Source organism: Pleurodeles waltl, chromosome 4_1 (assembly GCF_031143425.1).
Source record: "Pleurodeles waltl isolate 20211129_DDA chromosome 4_1, aPleWal1.hap1.20221129, whole genome shotgun sequence".
In the NCBI taxonomy this organism is placed as follows: Eukaryota; Metazoa; Chordata; class Amphibia; order Caudata; family Salamandridae; genus Pleurodeles; species Pleurodeles waltl.
The window spans coordinates 208,399,739-208,409,166 of NC_090442.1; positions in this window are offsets into that span (position 1 = coordinate 208,399,739).

Here is a 9,428-nt window from a genome sequence, read left to right on the forward strand (position 1 = left end):
GATGCTTCCTAATGTCCGCTGGTAGAGCAGCTTATGTCTTCCCTCTCATGCCAGGACTCCATTGCATAGGAGCCTCCTGTAGGCCCTTTTGACGAGCTGCCACAGGACCCTGGGGACTCAGCAGGGCCTTTCGCAGGCCAAGCAAAGGTGTTGCTGAGAAAAAAGTCAACAGGACCACATCCAAGTCGCTCATGCAGCCACAAAGGGTGGCTTTCTCAGGGTCTGTTTGCTCTGGCCATCATGATTCAGGTTCACAGGCCTTCATCAGATAGTCTTTGGGTTACCAGTCTCAGTCCCCGACCTCAGTGCTTCCCGGTGCCTCTGACACATCTCTCTTGTTGGGATTCCCCTCTTACTGAAATACCCTTGAGGCCCTTGCCACTGGATTGTCACGGGACTGCATGGGCTGTGCGGGCCTCTCGTATGCCGCACCAAGGGGGTCACTGAGGAACTCCCAACAAGGCCACATCCAAGCCTTGTGCAATCCCAAGGGCGGTGGATCCAAGTATGCTCTCTTCGGCAGGTCTCAGGTTCACGGGGGCACATGGCAGATTTCTGGGTGGTCAGCCTCCCACAGTGCAGGGGATGCCTTGTCAATCTCTGGTCTTTTGGCAGACATGCGGCTCCACTCTGTTGGTGCAATGCTCCTTAGGTGGTTCGGGTGATGCACCTGGTAATGATGATGATCTTACCAACTAAAAGTTTGATCAACAGGTGGCGGTGTCTTGCTTGTAGAAGGGATGACTCGAGGAACTTCGTAGATGCTTGCGGTTCTCCTTCAGGCTGTGCAATTACTCGCAGGGATGCCATCTCTGTCAATCAGCCAGTAACGTGTGTCTGGACGGTTGCACTCTGAAGCATGGGGCCTGGACGCAGTTCACGCTTGCTGGCAGCTTATAGTCGGTCTACCTGCGGGGATGTCTCCATTGATGTCTGTTCACCGAGGTGGCTGGTTTGTGAAGGAGGATGCCCTCTCCAGTATGGTATGAGTCCTTGGTCTTATCGCCCTTCTCCTTTTTCTCTTGCGCACCTGTGGTGTTCCTTATCTTATGTGTGTCAGGTATGTCACACACTTTTCTTTGTCAAAACCTTCTTTGCGTTGTGGCATCATGCCACTTTCCTCTCTCTTCTCCTCTCTATTTTTGTTCATGAGGTGGTGTTGTGCCACGTGTCACATGTTGTGTCACATGGACCTCTCGTTGGTTGTGTGCTGAACCTCGGACGGTGCATCATCTTTTGTTGAGGCCTTTCACAAGCTTAGTCCTGTTGATAGGACTTGATTCCTTCTCCTTATGGACCTCTCGCAGGTCCTGTTCCTTCTGGGATCTTCTTGGTGGGCCACTCCCTGACTGAAGGGTCGCCTCTTCCTTCTTCCTATCTTTACTCGAGGGCACATCGGTTGCGCCTCAAAACTGCACCGTCGCATCGCTGGTTTTGCCTCCATTCCAGTTTGTCTGGCAGGGTCTGTCACTCCTTGTGACATGCTCAAGGATTGGCCAATGCTAGCAATCCGTTGCTTGTGTGTGGCGGGCTGGTGCGTCCGTGTTCTCTCAACATTTCTTCTCACTCTCAGAGGGCTCTCTCTTTTCCTGGGTTCCTGTCAGTTCTGTCATGTTCGCTGGTCTGGCCCTCTCAACACTTCTGATGTGCGCTCTCTGGGATTCTTCCTTTTGGAGAGCTCCCCTGTCCAGGGCTTCTCCCCTTTCTGTCTGATTGCCAGGTGCGGCCGTCTGTGCACCTCTGATAGTCGCTCTGTCTTTCTCCAAGGGCACCCTCTGCTGGTGCCTTACATGCCTGTTTTTGGGCCTTCAGTGGTGCCTATGTACCACCAGGGGCATTTGGCGCACTCATACGTGACTTCGAAGTGGCAGACAACTACAAGGGTGGGGTTTGCACGCTTTGCTCATATCCTTCTTGTGCTTTACGTGGGGTTTGCTGTCTTCTTAGGCTTTGCTGCTTGGCTGGAGCAGCTTTGGGCATCTTGAGGGTATCAGCATTCTCTCCCCCCACATCAAATGGTAGCTACTGAGGCCGTGTGGAGCTTTCTGTCTATGGAGGTTCACAGTCTCTCCACTATCAAAGTGATATGCAGTCATTATGTGGAAGTTGTGCTCTTCTGGCTAGTCTCCTCCTGTGGTGTAGGAGACTGGGAGTAGCTCACTGGGTGCAGTAATTGCAAATGGCCCGTGGGTGGCACTGCAGCCCTCTCTTTGCAAGCTGCAAAGGCCTCCATGTTGCTTCGGGCTGGAAATGCTGATGTGAGGCTTCCTACAGTCTGGTGTGGCCATCCGGGAGGAAGCATATCTCGCACACTCGCCTACAACACACAGCTTCTCTCTGAGGTGGGGACGGCAGGAACAGGCGCTGGGCTGCACTGTGCCGGTACAGCCTCAGGATGTTTTCTTCTTTCCTCGTTGTGGGAAAACGGTGCTGCTTCCGTGACTATAAGGGCTGTGGCACCCTCACAGTGTTTTGAGCCATGCTTTCCTTACCAGCTCAGTTCCACTCGCTGCAGGGAGCTGTGCTGTGTGTGTGGGCATTCACTGTATGCAGCCGCTCTACTTGTCCCTCTCCTTCAGGGCGGCAACCAATGGTCGGTGCTCTGTACCATTCTTACCTCTTACCTCAGGGCTGCTCCTGCAGAGGTGGCAGTAGGATGGTCTGTGACAGACTTATTTCTGAGCCTTGTCTCACCTTGAAGGGGTTCAGGGTGATTTCTGTTCTTGGCATCTATTTCTTTTTGTCGTCTGCTTGTCTCGTTGGTCCTAGATTTATGCAGTCACTCAGCAGATGAACAAAAGTGGTGGCATCAGACAGTTGCTGGTCAACAGACTCTTCTCTCTCCTCTTTTCTGGCAAGGAGATGATTCCCCCTCTCTCCATGGGGTATTGTTGGGGTGCCTCATGCTCTGGTTACTCTTCCCCCCCACAAACAAGAGCAGAGCAGCGGCCAGCGTGCACGTGGGGTTGGACCCATTTGTCATCACCATTTTAATGTTGGAGGACCTCACACTACTCAAGAATGACCACATGGACACATACTTAGGGAGGTGGCAACTGGAACTGGCCCAGGGCAAATGTGCCCAGCCCCTTTTATTAGCAGGGTCACCTGACCTGTGACACCTGTGATGGATGTGTGTGGGGTGAGTGTGGAAGCCAGCCCTCGAAGAGTGACTGGTGGAAACACTTCATCATGCAACACTGGTATGAGTCCAGCCTGTCTCTACAGGCGGCACCCGGAATCTATAAGTTGTTCCAGCACCACTGTGCGCAATATTTACTTTAGGTACAGAATATTCCAGTCATGATTCACAGAGCAGATGTTTACACTCTCAAAGAGCAGCTGTCGAACTCCATAAGAATAACAGTGTCAGAAAGAGACTAGGGGGACATACATAAAAAGACCAATTAGCTATTACCAAACCAAAAAGTGAATCCTTGCAAATCGCTATTTGATAATCGGTAATTAGTATGTATGTAATAAATAAAAAATTGTGATTTGTGATGTAGTTGTTCGGCATTTAGAAAATCATTAATGGAGTTGCAAATAGTGACCATCACATTTGCCATACAGTGGTGGAATCAGCAGTAGGAAATAGACCTCACTGTAAAGCTGGAGAGAATTGGTTGTGCAGCTCCCTAGGAAAATCCATTTTGGATCCCAGCATGTGTTTGCTATCCAAACTTTTACCAATAGAATATGTCCTGAAAGGACAATGAGAAGGATGCTGGCAACAGGAGACGAAATTGAAGTTTTTCAAAAAAGGACATGAAATCCTCACAGAGGAATGTGTTGGGTACCTTGACCAACTGTTTTGTGAGTCATTGCTTACAGTTCCTGACGCCCAGAAGGAAAAAATATGGAACGGAATGCAGGTGAAGATCCCAGAGATCAATTGAAGAGATAAGAAAGAGATGGTATGATCTCAAATCTTGCCCCATAGACAAGGTGGCAAAGCGCATGCGTGAGTCATGAGGAACAGGAGGAGGCCCCCACTGTCCCACCACCAACTGCCATAGAGGAACTTCTGCAAAGCACCCTCCAGCCAGAAGCCATCAGTGGTTTTGGTGCAGTTGATACCTCAGCCCTTCTTGGAACTTCACAAGGTCTGTCAAACATGGACTTGAAATACTAAACAGTGTATGTGAGGGGTGTCAGTATGACAAAGCTATTGCTAACCCATAGTAATGAAGTGACATCAAAAACCTAAAGTCCCAATTTTAGATGTACAATAGTGCTAGGCAATGTGCTTTCAACGTGCATTATGGGATATGTAGTATAACAGAAAAAACAGCAAATAAAAGGACAATAAAATACAATAGTAGATTTTATAAATATAGTTAAAGTATAAATCACTAAAGTCTTCTCAATCGATGTTTACATAGAAAATCCACATCCAGAAACCGACCACTCAGAAGGGGAATGTCCAGAAGACATACACTGCATGTAGCTGTTTCCAATGATAGTTACAGTCAGGCCAGTCCAGCACATGCTGTGAATCTAAGCCCTGCAGCTATAGAGCACAGAGAGACAGTGGAAGAATGGAGTGAGGACATTACAGCAGTTGTTGCACAGAAACCTGTAATGAGGCCATGACAAATGCAGGGAAGATGTTGACTTGGCACTCGATGTCCTCCACTCACGTAAGCACAGTTCTTTGTTGCAAATATGATAAGCTCAGAAAAACAACAATTGCTTAGAGGTTTAGAAACCCCTCTGCTCAAGGTTCAGTGCCTAAAACAGAAGCAGATCAAAATGATTAAACAAAAACTGGTAACCCTAGCTAAAACAATCACAATTGGGTTTGAAAGTGTCACAAGTACCCTAACTGCCAATCAAATGGCAATGAATGACAATTGCTCAATTCTCACATATGCCAGCAAACCCTTATGCCAGCAACTGTACCATGAAAGCATCCAGCAAAGGCGTAGTGAGCGCTATACAATGTCTCGCATTGATGGGGTAACTCATGCCATCAGCTGTCTGGCAAAAGCCACAAACACCTTATCTTGAGACCCATTAGTTTACAGGTGGAAATGAGGCACTAGAGTGTGGATGAGACAAGAGGCCTAATCCAGGTGGCCAATGCAGTGGTGACAATGCAAACAACGAGAGTTGCAAGTGGCATACAGGATGGAGTAGAAGAAAGAGGGGACAATAAAGTGTCAGCAACATCTCAGCTACAGACAGTCTAAATCTGCAGCGAAGCAGGAGTCACAGTGGTGCTGCTGAAATTATTGGAGGAAAAACATCAGCTCGCAATGAAAGCAAGCCTGACTAAAAAGGAGAACTGTTACATCCTAACATAGCATTTACATTTCAGATCATTTTGTTTCTCAAAAACAACCATCTGAAATAGAAGCATCTATTCAGGTTGTTACTTGAAAATAATTGTATATTCAGTTACACAGCCTACAATCGCTCTTTCGAATTCTGTATGTAAGATTGAATGTATTTACATACTTAGGTGGTCATTCCGACCGTGGCGGTTGGCGGTGAAGCGGCGGTAAGACCGCCAACAGGCTGGCGGTCTTTTTTCATGAATTCTGACCATGGCGGTTACCGCCATGGCCAGCCGCTGCTTCACCGTTCCGACCACCAAGGCGGTAGCGACCACCGGGCTGGAGACCTGGGTCTCCAGCCCTGCGGTCGTCACATACCGCCAGCGGTATTCCAACCCACCTGACCCCGGCTTACCGCCATGGATTTCATGCGGTTTGGGACTGCCATGAAATCCATGGCGGTAAGCCCTATCGGTGCCAGGGAATCCCTTCCCTGGCACTGATAGGGGTCTCCCCCACCCCGAACCCCCACCCCGACTCCCTCCCCTACCGCCCTCACCACCCCTGCCACCCGCAAAAGGCTGCAGGACCCCCGTCCCCACCCCGATCCCTAACATATACACACACATGCACACACCCCCCCCGCATTCATGCACGCACTCATGCACATACACACCCCCCGCATTCATGCACTCACTCATGCACATACACACCCCCTCCTGCATTCATGCATGCACTCATGCACATATACACCCCCCCGCATTCATGCACGCACTCATGCACATACACACACCCCCACGCCCCCTCTACATACACACACGCACACCCCCATGCACGCACACAACTCACAACAACCCCCCAACCCCTTCCGTAGCGGACGATCACCTTACCTGTTCCGGTGATCCTCCGGGAGGGAACGGGACCCATGGGGGCAGCTCTGCCGACACCGCCACGCCAACAGAACACCGCCACAGCGAATCACAGGTCGTGATTCGCTGGGCAGTGTTCTGTTGGCGTGGCGGTGGAGGTGGAGCTACCTCCACTTCCCCGCCTGCCCCCAGTATGGCTGTTGGCGGCTCTTCGTCCAGAAACGGGCAGAGCGCTGCCAACGGTCATAATGGCCCGTGCGGAAGACCGCCAGCACTGGCGGTCTTCCGTACGGCGGTCCCTCAGCGGTCTATTGAAAAGACCGCAGAGGTCGGAATGACCGCCTTAGTGTGAAAAGTAATCTTTGGTTACATTGGCACTTCTGAAATGCCCTTCTTCAGTACGGAAACTGGAGGGACTGACTCTTTTTCTTCATCTGAGTCTGTATGAGAGTTTTGTAGGGCACTTCCACTCTTATGCAGACAAATAAAGATACTTTTAGTATTCCAAATGTAATTTTCATGATGTTTCTGTTTCTATGGTGTGCCACATTGTAACAACGTTCACTGGGAGTAGTGGCCAACAGATATGGTGTCATTATCCAAAGGCATATGCACTATGACCTAAAACAGACAAAACATACTTAGCTATAGAATAAATTGAAATTTAAGCTCTATATTATATAATTCTATGTGTATTTACCCAATAAATATTCTTCATCAAAATCTCCTCTTTGTAACCTTTGGAAAATTCCTCTATGTCAGAATATGAAGGAGTTGTGGGTGCTCCCTGGAATTCGGGCAACAGCATCCGTTATGACACATTTTTGCATCACAAACAACTCGAAAGTTCAAGGAATGAGTATTTTTGTAATTCCTGAATAAATACACAATGTCAGATGGTGGGCATGTACGCACATGTATACCATCTATACATCCAATGGAATGCAGAAAGTTGGCAATCCTGTAGAACTGGATTTTGGCGATGTTCAAATCCTGTGCATTTCTGGAGAAATATATAAAGGTCAGAAGGTCAGTTAACATTGCATTTAGAAATGCACAAAAACTGGAAAAGGACACTTTATCAGCTGCTGCAATCCCACCTTGGCAGCTACAAGAAGCAAAGAGATGCAAACTACACAACACCTGCACATCAAGAAATCAATCAATCAATCAAGAAATTTGTAAAGCGCGCTACTCACCCGGAGGGTCTCAAGGCGCTGGGGGAGGGGGAACCGCTACTGCTCGAACAGCCAGGTCTTGAGTTGCTTCCTGAAGGAGAGGTGGTCTTGGGTCAGACGGAGGAGGATGGGGAGGGAGTTCCAAGTCTTGGCTGCCAGGTAGGAGAAGGATCTTCCTCCCATGGTGGCTTTTCTAATGCGTGGCACGGCGGCGAGGGCGTGGCAGGTCGATTGTAGCTGGCGGGTGGGAGTGTAGAAGGTCAGGCAGTTGTTGAGGTACCTGTGGCCCAGGTCGTGGAGGGCCTTGTGTGCGTGGGTGAGGAGACGGAACGTGATTCTCTTGCTGACGGGGAGCCAGTGCAGGTCTCTCAGGTGTCCGGAGATGTGGCTGTGTCGGGGGATGTCAAGGATGAGGCGTGCGGAGGCGTTCTGGATGCGTTGGAGTCTTTTCTGTAGTTTGGCCGTGGTTCCGGTGTAGAGGGTGTTACCGTAGTCCAGTCGGCTGGTGACAAGTGCCTGGGTGACCGTCTTCCTGGTTTCGGTGGGGATCCATCGGAAGATCTTTCGGAGCATGCGTAGGATGTTGAAGCATGATGATGAGACGGCGTTGACTTGTCTGGTCATCGAGAGGGAGGAGTCCAGGATGAAGCCCAGGTTGCGTGCGTGGTCCGTTGGTTTGGGTGCGCTGCCCAGGGCAGGGGGCCACCAGGAGTCATCCCAGGCAGAGGGTGATGATCCAAGGATGAGGACTTCCGTCTTGTCTGAGTTCAGTTTCAGGCGGCTGTTCATCATCCACTTTGCTACGTCTTTCATCCCTTCGTGCAGGTTGGTTCTGGCGGTGGTTGGGTCGTTGGTGAGGGAGAGGATCAGCTGGGTGTCGTCGGCGTAGGAGATGATGTTGAGGTTGTGTTGGCGTGCGATGGCTGCGAGGGGGCTCATGTAGACGTTGAAGAGGGTGGGGCTGAGTGATGATCCTTGTGGTACGCCGCAGATGACTTCGGTGGCCTCGGATCTGAACGGGGGGAGGCGGACTCTCTGGGTTCTTGCGGCGAGGAACGAGATGATCCACTCTAGTGCCTTCTCTTGGATTCTGATGTTGCTGAGGCGCTGAACTAGGGTGCGGTGGCAGACAGTGTTGAACGCTGCGGAGAGGCCCAGGAGGATGAGGGCCGCTGTTTCCCCGTTGTCGAGCAGGGCTCGGATGTCGTCAGTGGCTGCGATGAGGGCGGTCTCGGTGTTGTGGTTGGCTGGGAAGCCGGACTGCGAGTGGTCGAGGGATCCATTAGTCTCGAGGAAGGCGGCTAGCTGTCGGTTGACGGTCTTCTCGATGACTTTGGCCGGAAACGGGAGGAGCGAGATGGGGCGGTAGTTCTTGAGGTCGGTGGGGTCTGCTGAGGGTTTCTTCAGGAGGGCGCTGAGTTCGGCATGCTTCCAGCTCTCCGGGAAGGTGGCGGTGTTGAAGGAGCAGTTGATGATGTCCCGGAGATGGGGTGCGATGACGGAGTCGGCCTTGTTGAAGACGTGGTGGGGGCATGGGTCGGTTGGTGATCCGGAATGGATGGTGTTCATCGTATGGATGGTGTCTTCGGTGCTGACCGGGGTCCAGGCGCGGAGGGTGGTGTTGGGGGGCGTCGGTTTGGTGGTTGGGTGCGTGGTCTGTGCGCTGAAGCTGTTGTGTATGTCGGCGATCTTGCGGTGAAAGAACGAGGCGAGTGAGTCGCAGAGGTCTTGTGAGGGAGTGATGTCGTTGTTTCCGGCGCTGGGGTTGGAGAGCTCTTTGACGATGCTGAAGAGTTCCTTGCTGTTGTGTGCGTTGTTGTCTAGTCGTTCTTTGAATGCTGTCTTCTTGGTGGTGTGGATCAGCTGGTGGTGTTTGCGGGAGGCGTGCTTGAGGGCGGTCATGTTGTCTGTAGTCGGGTTTTTTCGCCAGGCTTTCTCGAGGGTGCGGCAGTTCTTCTTGGAGTTCTTGAGGTCATTGTTGAACCAGGAGGCTTTCTTGCTGTTGGGCCTGATGGGATGGGTTTTCAGAGGTGCGAGGTTGTCAGCGCAATTAGTGATCCACTGTGTGAGGTTGTTGGCTGCTTGGTTGGAGTCCGCTG